Source organism: Alligator mississippiensis, chromosome 4, assembly GCF_030867095.1.
Source record: "Alligator mississippiensis isolate rAllMis1 chromosome 4, rAllMis1, whole genome shotgun sequence".
Lineage (NCBI taxonomy): Eukaryota > Metazoa > Chordata > Crocodylia > Alligatoridae > Alligator > Alligator mississippiensis.
Genome location: NC_081827.1, coordinates 142,349,976 through 142,363,297, shown reverse-complemented (window position 1 = coordinate 142,363,297; position 13,322 = coordinate 142,349,976). Strand labels below are relative to the sequence as shown.

At 45.8% G+C, this 13,322-nt stretch overlaps 1 long non-coding RNA gene across 1 annotated transcript in view; it reads left to right on the top strand.

Annotated features, from left to right (window-relative positions):
* Nucleotides 1-13,322, top strand: part of LOC109281893 (uncharacterized) — a 93,271-nt gene that overhangs the window by 70,509 nt on the left and 9,440 nt on the right. The window contains exons 3-4 of the long non-coding RNA XR_002088677.2: nucleotides 3,325-3,477; nucleotides 12,972-13,064. This is a non-coding gene — a long non-coding RNA (uncharacterized LOC109281893). The remainder of the gene's footprint in view (nucleotides 1-3,324; nucleotides 3,478-12,971; nucleotides 13,065-13,322) is intronic.

Sequence of the window (13,322 nt, the reverse complement as noted above, 5' to 3'; positions counted from 1 at the left end):
CTGTGATGCATTACTGCACAGTATTATTAGGCTACTGAGCACTTAGTGTCTCATGTAGATGTGCCCAGTGTTTCCATAATAGTTGCAATAATGCATTACAGTGGGCATGTTTACACAAGATGCTAACTGTGCAGTAGCCTAATAGTACTGTGCAGTAGCATGTCACAGCAAAAAAAGTGCTAATACACTACTATGCAGTATTATTAGGCTACTGCACAGTAGCGTCATTATGAAGGCATGTGCTGGTGCTGGTGCTCGGTAACGCTGCTTACTGTTTTAATTTAGTACTTGATTGTACAAGTACTAAATTTAATGTGCAGTAACTACGGCACAGTAATGAATGTGTAGATGTGCCCTCTGTCTATAACACCACACTATCCCCGCTTGCTATTTCCCTGCTTATACCTCATTCACTTATTACTTTACTTCTTGTGAGTAAGAAAGCCAACCAATTATGAAACTTTTGTGATGTACCACACCAGCATGTATTTCAGCCATGCATGTACCATATAAGCCATTCACTCATACTGTTTTAGGCCCCATTCCTGTTAGATACTTGGAATCACATACTGATCTATGAACCTATAGAGAGCCCCAGTGAGGTTAGTAGAGCAGCAGAGGTGGGAGAGAGGGAAGGTCTTCCCTGTGGGGAGCCTCTTGGAGGATTAGGGTCTGAGTGTTGCATTTAACCGTTTGCTTAGTTTTGATAGTTAGCAACCTCCTGGCCAATAAGCTGTTTGTTTCTTTATCAAGCAGACTAATAAACAGTGCTGTGTTGCTAAATGTGTCTACAGCGAAGAGACAGCCTTTAGCCTTACTCCACTTCTTATGATTCTATCAGCCTATTTTAGCTGAGCTAAGTATATTTACATGAAATAATGGAATGAGTTTTGCAAATCTCCCCCCCCTTTTTTTTTATTATAAGTGACCGTCTAGCCAAGTTCATTTCCTCTCCTGTCTGAGCTCCTCTCTGAAATATATTATCCCACTTATTAAAAGCCAATAGCCTTGCGCTTTCCTTCTCTTCCACCCTCTCAGAAGAAGGGGCATGCAGGGGATTCTCAGATTTAGCGAGTGGGGCACCCCAGAGCTTGGATTCTTCATGAATGAGCTCACATCCTTTCTCTGTATGATAAGAGGAGCGCCTTTTGCATCAGGCAGTAGACTACATAAATATATACACATTGGAAGGGTATGCCTTTTGCCTCAGTATAAACTGTGATTTCCAAACAATGAGCTGACTGACAAGGAGTCATCTGCCAGCCCTCCAAAGCAGGCAAGCTGCACAGAGTTCTCAGTGGCAATGGTCCGTTCACTCCAAGGAAATCCATCTCTGCAAGGGAGGAGGGAAAAGTGAGAGAGAGAGAGAGACAGAGAGAGAGAGAGAGAGAGATTCCTGTTTGCCTTCTGCACAGAGAGCAGCTGCAATTGTCTTACGACAATATGTCAACATGAATTCATGGCAAATCAGCCAGAGATGCGCTACCAGATGAAAACAATAAGGAGGAAGCAAAGTGGGGGTGGGAAGGGAGGGTGGAAAATGGAAAAGAAGGAATTAAATCTAAAGTTCTGGATGCTTTTGTTGCCCTTGTGGACATGCCCTATCATACTTAACAGGAACAAACCCATAGCTATCTACTGACATTCCTTTAAAGTTGGTTTAAAAATGCTTAATACATTTACTATTCTGTAAGTTTTCTAGGACCTTTCCATCTGAGAAGATGATAAAGAATAGCGTGTAACATTTTCTTAGGAGGGATAGTTTACTGGGAACCCTTGAGGAATTAGTGGGTCACCTGGCAGGCTTTTGTAACATGTGATACCATACTTTGTCCCAGGTACAAGGAAGGAAATGCTCCTTGGCCCCACAGTCCCATGTACATAGCCAAAAATAATGCAGAAGAGTGAAAGCACTTTTCAGTGTATTTTTGCATACAAAATTGTTCCTGCCTGATAGCAAAGGGAGAGCTAGCAGGAAAAAGGCCATGGCTTCCTGCTTGCCTCCTAATTTCTATCTTGCAGAAGTCCTTGAAATGGGACGCAATGAATGTTTCCTTTATTAAAAACTGAGCCTTCTCCAACCCACACAGTTTCACAACACTTGATAGAATGCACATTTTCCCAGTGTGTCTTTTTTTTTAACAATGTCCAATAAAAAATCCTTGCAAGACCTCATGGAAATGTCAGTAGCATGACCAAATTCAACCTTAACATAAATGCGTGCAAGATGAATTGAATTCAATAGAAGTTGCTGTCTCTGTGACCAGATCTGGATTGATCGGCCCATGGTAATTTGTCACTTAAGCTATATAATGTTTTCAAAAATTAAAGTTTTGCATATTAATATTAGATTATTAATTGGAATCTATTAGCAGTGGCCTGAAATGAAAAAAGTATCGAATTCAAATGTCTTTATCAATAAGCCATGTCTTTCCCAATAGTGAAGCTAAGAATGGTATTCAGCATGTGATCTCTATCTCAATGCTGAGTTTATTTTCCTTTGTTCAGGTTCTGCTACATCTTTGACTGCTGTGGCCAGCTGGCATCTGTGCTTGCATGCCATGCTGCCATGCCACAGCTGGTTCAAGCCTGGGGAGACTTGATGGGTTTGCCTTGTTGAGTGGACAATGCACGAAAGTGTTTTTTTGCAGTTTCACTTTGCATGCCTATATGGGAAAATTCAGTGGAATGTAATGGGTCTGAAACCAAGAGGGTTCTCCAGACATGTAGAAGGATTTTATAGAGATTGCTGTACAATCCTCCTAGCCCCCCCACAAAAACCCCCCCACCAAAAAATAAAACATTCCTACTATCAAATCTTCCCAAAACTCAAAATGAAAACTGAGTAGAGAAGGAAATCCTTCCATGGGTTTTCAAACCCTATTGGAAAGCATTTTTTCTGTTAAATTCCATGGGAACTTTCCGTAAGGTTAGATTCCAAACTTTTGAGTTTACTTTGAGTTTTACATTTGAGTGAACAGGAAGAGTTCTGCTCTCTGCTCAATTTACATTGGATTCTACACCAATCATACTCCTTCAGCCTCTGTGCAGTTACTCCAGATTTTATGCACTGTTCATTGGATCAAAACCTGGCCTATTGTCTCATAATCACTTGCCCCTGACATAGCCAAGTGTCATCTGGTTAAGTCTTTAAAGGGTCAGGTAATGTGGTAAATTTAATCTACAATAGAATCTTGTATCATCCATGTGGGAGCTAATGATACAGCCAGGAGTAATCCAGACTGGGTCATGAGCGACTACAGGGTTCTGGGCTCAAGGGGTTGGGAGCCCAGGTAGTCTTTTCTTTTGTGCTCCCTGTTGTAGGCTGCGGTCCCAGAAGGGAAGGATGCATTGAGGAAGTGAACTGGCAACTCTGAGGCTGGTGCCACTGAGAAGGCTTTGGATTCCTTGACCATGGCATGCACTTCAGGAAGAGAGGACTCCTGGGAAGGGACAGCATCCACTTCACGAGGAAAGGTAAATCCCTGTTCACAGCCAGGATGACCAATCTTTTGGACAGGGCTTTAAACTAAGATTGTTGGGGGACAGGGATACACAAATTCAAACATGTCCAGGGACCAACATACCAGTAAGCCCAGCAGATAGGGACACTGGGAGAGCCACTCTTGTGGGAGCTGAAGGGATACTTCTCCATGAGCAGGTTGGGAAGATGAGGGCCTCAGAAGGAGGACTCAGGTACCTATCTACTAATGCCAGGAGCACGGGGAACAAGCAGGAGGAGCTAGCCCTCCTACTTTCCAGTGTGCATTATGATCTAGTAGGGATTACAGAGACCTGGTGGAACTTGTCACATGACTGGAGTGTAGCTATAGAGGGCCATACCCTGCATAGAAGGGACTGGGTGGGGAAAAAAGGTGGAGGCATTGCTCTCTGTGAAAGAACAGTACACCTCCTTGGAGGCTGACATCAGCTCCAAAAATGGACAGCTTGAAACCCTTTGGGTCAAGTTGCGGGGGGGGCGGGGGGAGAGAGAGAGAGAGGCAGCAACAGAGATCTAAATGTCGGAATATACTACAGACCACCAAACCAGGGGGAAGAACTCGATCTGGAATTCACCCAAGAATTGACTGAGGCTACACATGCACGTGACATGGTTGTCATGGGCCATTTTAATTATCCAGACATCTCCTGGGAGGAGCACTTGGCCAAGTTGGAACAGTCATGATCCTTCCTGACCTGTGTTGCGAGCGGTTGCAAGCTCTTCCTGACTCAGCAGGTACACGGGCCAACCAGAGGTGATGCTCTGCTAGACTTGGTCCAGGCCAAAGGAGACGACCTGGTGACCGATTTAAATATAGAGAGAAGTCTGGGCGACAGCGACCATGAAACCATCATATTCACTGACTGACATAAGGCACATAAATCGGATAGCAGGATTGAAGTCTCAGACTTCACAAATGAGAATTTCAACAAGCTTAGGTCACTAGTAGGGCAAGTGCTGTGGGACCAGGGACCAAAGGCAAAAGGTGTGCATGAAAAGTGGTTGTTCCTTAAGGACACAATCCTTGAAGCACAAAGGAAGTCCATTCCCATGTGGAGAAAAGGTAACAGAATGGCTGGGAAGCTTTCTTGGCTAAACAGGGAAATCATGGTCCTCTTAAGAAAGAAGAAAGAGGCTTATAGATTTCATAGACATTAGGCCTGGAAGGGACCTCAGAAGATCTTTGAGTCCAGCCCCCTGTCCCAGGGGCAGGAAGTCAGCTGGGGTCATAGGATCCCAGCAAGATAAACATCCAAATGTCTCTTCAAAGGCATTCAAAGTAGGTGCTTGAACCACTTCCAGCAGCAGTCTATTCCAAACCTTGGGGGCTCGGACAGTAAAGAAATTCTTCTTTATGTCCAGCCTGAAACAGTCATGGAGGAGTTTGACCATTCGATCTTGTCATCCCTTGGGGTGCTCTGGTGAACAGACGTTCCCCCAGATCCTAGTGAGCACCCCTGATAAACTTATAGGCGGCCAGCAGATTGCCCCTCAGCCTGTGCTTTTCCAGGATGAAGATTCCCATGGCTCTCAGCCTCTCTTCATAAGGTCTGCTTTCCTGACCTTTGATCATGTGCATGGCTCTCCTCTGGACTCTCTCAAGCTTCTCCACATCGTTTTTGAAATGTGGAGCCCAAAACTGGATGCAATACTCCAGCTGAGGCCTCACCAAGGCCGAGTACAACGGGAGAATGACGTCCTGGGATTTGCTCGAGAAGCATCTATGGATGCAAGCCAGCGTTTTGCTCACTTTACTAGCTGCAGCATCAGATTGATGGCTCATGTTCATCTTGTGGTCAGTCATGACCCCCAAGCCCCTTTCATCCATAGTGCTAGCCAGTGTAGCACAGCCAAGCCCATAAGCATGCTGCAGGTTTTTCTTCCCAAGGTGGAGAACCTTGCATTTTTCAGTGTTAAACACCATCATGTTCTTGTCCGCCCATTTCGTCCTGTCCTCAGGTGTGAATGCTTTACCCCGAAGTTCGGTACTTTATCCCAAAGTTTGGTGCTTTATAAATATTGGAAGCTGGGGACGGGCCCCAAGGAGGAATATTCCATGACAGCTCACATTTTCAGGGAACAGATAAGAAAGTCTAAAGCGTCAACTAAACTTAGATTAGCAACGGGAATCATGGACAATAAGAAGTCCATCTTTAGGTACATAGGGAACAGAAGGAAAACAAATGGGAGTGTGGGGCTACTGCTCAACAACTCAGGAGAGCTGGTTACCGGCACCCAGGAGAAAGCTGAACTCCTGAATGACTACTTCGCCTCGGTCTTTCAAGGGGAAAACCATGCCAGGTAGAGTAGAGGATGAGCACGGTAGGAATAATCGCCTTCCTACTATTGCCATAGAATTGGTGTGTATGACCAATTAATAAAATTAGATGTATACAAGTCAGCAGGACCGGATGATCATCCAAGAGTGCTGAAGGAGCTGGCCGGTCATTACGGAACCCCTGGCAAAACTCTTCCACAACTTGTGGCACTCTGGAGAAGTCCCTGAGAACTCGAAGAGGGCCAATGTTGTGCCCATCCACAAGAAGGGCAGGAGGGAGGACTCGGGTAACTATAGGCCAGTCAGCCTAACTTCCATCCTAAGGAAAATCCTAGAAAAGTTCATCAAGGAGTCTATCTGTGATAAGCTTGCAGAAGGTAAGATTCTAATGACAGCCAGCATGGCTTTGTTGCGGGCAGATCTTGCCTTACCAACCTCATCTCCTTCTATGACCAGGTAACTCGCCACCTGAACATGAGAGAGCAGGTTGACATTGTATACCTGGACTTCTAGAAGGTCTTTGATCTAGTTTCCCACAATGTCCTTGCGAGAAAATTGGAGGATTGTGGGCTTAACTCTGAGACAGTCAGGTGGGTGAGAAACTGGCTGCAGGATAGGACCCAGAGAGTGAACGGATCTGTGTCATCCTGGCGAGAAGTGGGCAGTGGTGTCCCGCAGGGATCGGTGCTTGGTCTAGTACTTTTCAATACCTTTATTAACGATTTGGATGTGGGAGTGAAGAGCTCACTGGCCAATTTTCCGGATGACACAAAGTTATGGGGGGGCATGGTCACATTTGAAGATAGGCTACAGTTACAGGCAGACCTAGACAGGCTAGCAAGTAGGGCAGATTGGAACCAGATGAAGTTAAACATTGAGAAATGTAAAGTGCTCCACCTCGGGATGAGCAACCCTCTACACACCTACAGGCTTGGTGACGCCAAACTGACTAGCACCACGAATGAAAGGGACTCGGGGGTAATAATAGACCACACTATGAATATGAGCTGGCAGTGTGATGCTGTAGCCAGTAGGGCAAATAATACTCTTGCATGAATCAATCGATGCATCTCCAGCAAAACTAAGGTGATTCTTCTGCTCTACGCAGCACTGGTGAGACTGCAGCTGGAGTAGTGTCCAGTTCTGGGCATCACGCTTTAATAAGGATATGGACAAGCTTGAGAGAGTCCAAAGAAGAGCCACCCGTATGACCAGAGTCTTAAAAGGCAAGCCATACAAGGAAAGGCTGAAGGATCTGGGACTCTTCAGCCTGAGGAAAAGAAGGCTGAGAGGGGACCTGGTAGCAGCTTACCACTACACTAGGGGAGTACATCAAGGGCTCAGTGAGCAAGTGTTCACCAGGGCACCTGAAGGGAAAACCAAGAGTAATAGCCACAAACTCCTGGAAGATCGATTCAGGCTCAACATTAGGAAAAACTTCTTCACAGTCAGGGTGTCCAGACTGTGGAACAAGCTCCCTCCAGAGGTGGTGCAGTCACCTACCCTGGAAATCTTCAAGAGGAGACTAGACAGTCACCTCACTGGGGTCACCTGACCCCCAGTTCTCTTTCCTGCTTGGCGCAGGGTGCTGGACCTGATGATCTTCCGAAGTCCCTTCTGGCCTTACAATCTATGAATCTATGAATATACCTCCTGTTGCCCCTACTTCCAACTGTGTTTTGTCCTGACACACAGCAGCTTGATTATACCTGATGTAACATTGTATTTGCTGCACTACCTCAACACTTTGTACTCAAAACACTCTTCTTTTGCAGAGAACAACCTCTATAAACTTGTACTTAGAGACCGCTTTCTGTCCAGAATTATGACAGGACTTTACAATTATTTCCTTATTAAAAGACTTTGTATTGTTGTCCATGTTTTATACATGGAAGGAGAGATGGGCCATGGACCCCAGGGGTAATGGAGAATGCAATGTTACTGCTAGACAGAGACTCCCCCGGGGGTCAAGCTGCGTAGGGAATCCCTTAGTCCTGGGTAGTGGAAGATGCAGGAGCCAGGTGATAGGAGCTACTCAGGGACTGCAGAGAAGGTAGGGAAATCAAGGATGGCACTGGGTAGCAGGCAAATAGTATTTCATGTACATGTTAGTAAGACACCAGAGTCTATTTGAAGCTGTCATTATTCACCATGACCGCACATGTTACTGTCTTTGGATAGCAGAAGATTTTCTTCTGACTGTAGGTTTTAAAGTGTGCGGAGGTGGTGGAGTAGAGGCCAGGGCTTGTTTCTCACTGCTACTATAGTTGTGAGATTTCTCTGTGGTTTTCCCATTATGAGGGAAACCCCCTTTTTTGCCCATATCATTCTCTGTCACTATTTAAAACATTATACCACCCTGGCATTTTCCATTCTCTGTGCTTTCCCAGGCCTCTATCTCTCTTCTCTTTTCCAGCCATCAGAGTAGAAACTTGATGTCTTTATTTTGTTCTTTCTCTATTCAGTCCCTGAACTGGTGCAAGTTAAACATATCCCTGCTGCCATGGTTTTACATATTAAAGTCCTGGTTTAAACTCTGACCTAGCCACTTTATTCTGTTCCCATTATGGTAAAGGACTGGGACTTAGGAGGGGATTCTCAACAAATAGCCCTACATGGTCCCCCTCGCACATGAATAATTGGGGGAACAGGCAGTATGGGGCGTTCCATAGTAATAATACTTAGTTGTTACTGAGCGCTCTTCATGCATAGATCTCAAGATGTTTTCCAAAGGACATCAGTATTGCTACCCCCATTTTAAAGATGGGGACAGTGTGGCACAGTTAGGTGAAGTTACTTGTTCAAGGCCACCTGGGAAGCCAGTGACAGAGGTAAAATAGATCCTTGGTTTCCTGCATCTCAATCAAATGCAGTATTCTAGACCTCAAGAGGACCATTACTAATATGGGCCTGTTCTTTGGCTGAAGGGTCTGAGCATTAAGCTGGTAACAGTAAGCATGGGAGTTTAAGTCTGGGTGTGGGCAAGTGATCTTCAGTCTAAATTTTCTGGGGATTGGACTAGATGACCTCCTGAAGTCCCCTCCAACCCTAATTTTCTATGATAAGAAAACATGATGCAGGCCGTGTCCAGGCGAGCATGGACATTTGGTTTTCCGGGGAATGCCTGTGCAGCAGGTTACTCTGGGTGAAGTAGGGGAGGCCAGGGTCAGCAATTATGCTGACCCCAGCATCCTTACCTGGTGTCCTGGGGGCTGGAGAAGCTGCAGGTGCAGCACTCCTGCAGTTTGGAGCCTGGCTGGCAGTCGGAGCATGGCTCTGGCAGCCCAGGGTCCAGTTTTGGGCAGTGTGCACTGTAGCTGTGTGCACCATCCCACTTTTTTTCCGCATTGATTTTTTGATCCTCAAATCTCCTGGGGTCAACCCCTTCCCCCCATGCTGCAAGGTAGCAGTGTGGGAAACGCCTGAATGTGCAGCGTTTGGTGCCACACACAGGTCTGCAGCTCCACAACTGCATTTGTCTGGACACAGCTTCAGAGTCTACTCAGACTTATTTTGGAGGCTGGGCCTGTCACACCTGGTCCCTGAATTTGGGCTTAGACTAGAGCAACCTTTGGCTCTAAGGGTTCCTGGGCTATGGCTCCCATGGCCAAAAGACCTAATACAGTTTAATGTTATTGCTGGGTTGCATGCTTACCATTTAGGTAGTCTGATTTCAAAGGCATTACTCACTCTGGTAATCACTATGGATCTGACCCCAGAACTTACTGCTATTGGCATGTCAGCATGCAGCTCATCTCATTCACTTTTTCAAGTAACCCTGATTGGTGATATGCTGCTGTCCACCTCATGACCTCTACGGAAGCATAAGACTTGGCCAAAGACATCCAAATCATTGGATGTCATTTAGAAAGTCATTTTGGGTCTGATGCAAAGCCTGCAGCTATCTGGGGGACTCAGTTTGTTGATTACTTTTGTTTTTGGGTCAGGCTATGGCAGAGTTAGCAGTGGACCCCATAGCTCTTGAGTATGATTCATGCTGACAACACTCACTGACAACACTCTCTGTAACAAACTAGGCCCCTTGCAATATGAAGGACTAAAATATGCTAGCTGTAAAATGAGAAGTTATGTTTTTTAAGGGAGATTTTCTTTAAATGATGCACTGAATCATATTAGGTTTAGCAAGGACAAGAGTTAATAAGATGAGTCATTCAAAGCCACAGCTTCTTGAGAACAGGGACCATAGCGTTTACCCCCACTTTAAGATCAGACTGGGTTAACTTGGTTAGACCTCAGCTGCCCTATTTTGAGTAGAAAGGACTGTCAGCTTTCTCAGAGCAGTTAATCTTTGTTAAATAATTCTTACCTATAAGTTTTTTAAAGCAACTTTGAGCCAGGAAAGTGAAAAAATACTTATACAAGTAGATACTTGGTTTAGTCCACTCTCTCCAAACTATTCCATATTCAGTAAAGTGTGTGGATCAGATGCTCAGCTGGTATATCTTGGAGGACCTTAATTGGCTTCAGAAGAGCTGTGCTGATTTTTGGCCAGTTCATAAGAACATAAGTATATAAGAAGTTCCATTTACTGGATCATAGGTCCATCCTGTCCAGTATCCCGTGTCACACAGTGCCAGAGGGCAGATGCTGAAAGGGAGAATGAACTGGGTATGACCAGCGTTTTTCCCACTATTCCTTTCTCACTTGCATCCTCCAGCATTTAAGGTTTAAGAAGTTCTCATTCAGAGGCTGTATCCCTAGCTCCCATGCTGAATAGCTACTGATGCACTTTTCCTTCAAGAATTTGTCCAGTCCCTTTTTGAATCTGGCTAAACTGTCAACTTCCACAACACCTGGTCGCAGTGAATTCCAAACTTTAATTATATGCTGTGTGAAAAAGGACTTCCTTTTGTTCATTTTAAATTTACTACCTAATCCAGTTAGTTAGCTTTCAACTTCCTACACAGTTGAGGGTTTGTCCCTGTTCATTTTTGCAGTGCATGCACCATTTATAGAACAACAGAAAATTATTCCATTAGAATAGGAGTAGAAGTATATAGGTAAAATCCAGCTTTTATATTTGGAAGCCATTAACAACTTGCCCCACTTATATTTTCAAGATAGAAAGTCTGGGGCATGTTTGGTTCCCAGGTACTGTGGTATAAATTTGAAATGATCAACTTCAGCAGAATAATTCCAGATTGACATGACAAGAATATAGCAGTACCTTATTCTCTATAATAGTTAGCTTTGATTTTACTTCATAAATTATATCGCTATAATGTTATTTTCCATTCTTCCCCTTGAAAATAGCTATTATGCAGTACTGCTGTCACAGAATAAGAACCTAGAAATGACAGCATAAGCCTTCTCTCTAATTCCATGAAAAAAGTTGTCTGTTAGGAAGAACTAGTTAGGCACTAAGATGCTAGGAGAGATATCATATATTCAGTAAAATGTTATTTCTTTTGACATGCTGTAATACGCATTTTTTAACAACTTGTGGGCCAGCTGGGACTCAAGGGCTCTGAATACCTCAGAGGGTCTGGCCTGAAACAAGGAAGGAGTTTCCCTCCCTGCTTAGTCACATGGGCTAAGTATAGGCATTCAAGAAGCCCATGGTGGAAGTGCTCTAAATTTCAAACTTCAATCTAAGCGCCCAAAGTTAGGTCAGGAGAAAGCAGAACACATGGCAACCCTTGGGGGTGATGGGGAAGAGCTTGGAGCCTGCCTGCAAGGGCAAGGGCAAAAGGTGTGGGGTGGGGGGACTCTCACATGCCTCCCGGCATGCCCTGAGGTCTCCCTGGGCTGCCAAAGACTCCAGAGTGGAGCTGAATGGCCGAGCTACCCCGACTGGCTGGCAGGGATATCATGGCACTGACCTGGACAGTGGCTTGTCATGGGCATGCGCCCTCATGGCCACAAGCACCAGCTGGCTGTCCCGCGCAGGGCTACCCAGTGCACCCTGCACCTGCCAAGTATGTGTGTGTCCCAGATGCCTGGGTTCTGTGTGCATGTCTGTGTGTGTGTCTGTGTGCATGTATTTCTATGTGTGCATGTGTGTGCGTGTGTGTCCCAGATACCTGGATTCTCCTCCCTCCCCGATATTGGTGTCCCCAGCACCATGGAGCAACCAAGCTGTCTGAATCTGTGAAGCCTTGGCCAAGTAACTTCTCACCCAAGCAGACTGGGAGCCCTCCCTACATGAATAGAGCTGGAGGGCTTCAAGTGCCCACACCCTGGCCCCAGGGCATGGGTCTCTAGTCCTGGGTTCCTCTAGCCCTGGATCAAGGAGCATTGCCTGTTCCGGAACCTGGACCCATGCCCAGGGGGCTGCCTATCCTCACAGAAGCTGTGGTGCCCCCCTTTCAGCAGGACCTGGGCCTGGAGTGGCATAGCCTGATAGGCTGGTGGGCTGCCCCCTTCCCCCCATTCTCTCTGGGGCCCTGCACCTATGTTAGTGACTGCCAGCAGTTGAGGGTTTCAAGTTAGCTCTAGAAGGCAGACTGCATTCTTCTTCTTATGTCACTTGGTCTACTGCCCTAGAGTACAAGGAATATATCTGCATGTGTAAGTTGTACAGCCTGTTATAAGTCTCTGTGCACTGTTAAGTACAATGTCAGGCTTTTTAGTGTGACAACTTCTGGACTGTACAGGAGCACAGAAGTCTGCTGGGGCATATACCATTGCAAGTGCAGTGGTTCTGAGCACTTTGAAGTTGGCACACCATGTCATGCTGGCTAAATGTCATAAGGCAGATACCTGTGCAGTGACTTTACTGCTGACCTTCTGAATGTGATTTTTATAGGTGAGGAAATGATCTAATGTGACTCCTTGGTAAATTAGGGTATGCTCATAGGGTTGCCTATTCTGATATTCAGCATGCTCTTGACTCAAGGATTGTCCAGGTGGAAGAGCAGCAATACTGATTTATTGATGCTCCCCATTGCCCTGGTGCCTTGCAAACACCCTCCCCAAAACTGACACACCACTGGCCTGGAAGAAAGCAGAGGTGCCAGCATCGGGACACCCTACTGTTGTTGGGGGCTTATCAGTCTGTTACACTTGAATGGGGCCATAAATCTGGGTAATTGACAACTGACTGCCTCATCCTTCAAGGTTGCATTGGTTTCCTTAGAAAGACCAGCATGTTTCCCTAGAACCACCTGACGCAAACTCACATCTAAACAGACCCTGATATACATTGAAATATTTTTTCGATCCCCACAGCCAAAGTGTAACCAACAGGTGAAACTACATGTTTTCGCTGGCAGTCCTCCAGGTGCCATTTGGGAAAGCAGCTATGAATAAACACTGCTGCAGGTAAGGTGCAGTGGGAAATGGGAATTCTCCCTAGCAACCCGCCCCCCATTCCCTCCCTCCCTCTCCTCCAAGAGAACCAGAGAAGGCTCATCTGTCTGGACCCTGATGCTTGGGTTTTCCAGCCCTCCTGGCTCCCAAGGCAGGGAGGTGGAGCCCAGTCATCTGGGTTTTCCAAGCTGGGAGACAGAACATGGGCATTCTGTGCAATAGTCAGCACTGAGTCTGGACAGAGGACTCACCAGAGGTCCCTCGGTGTCT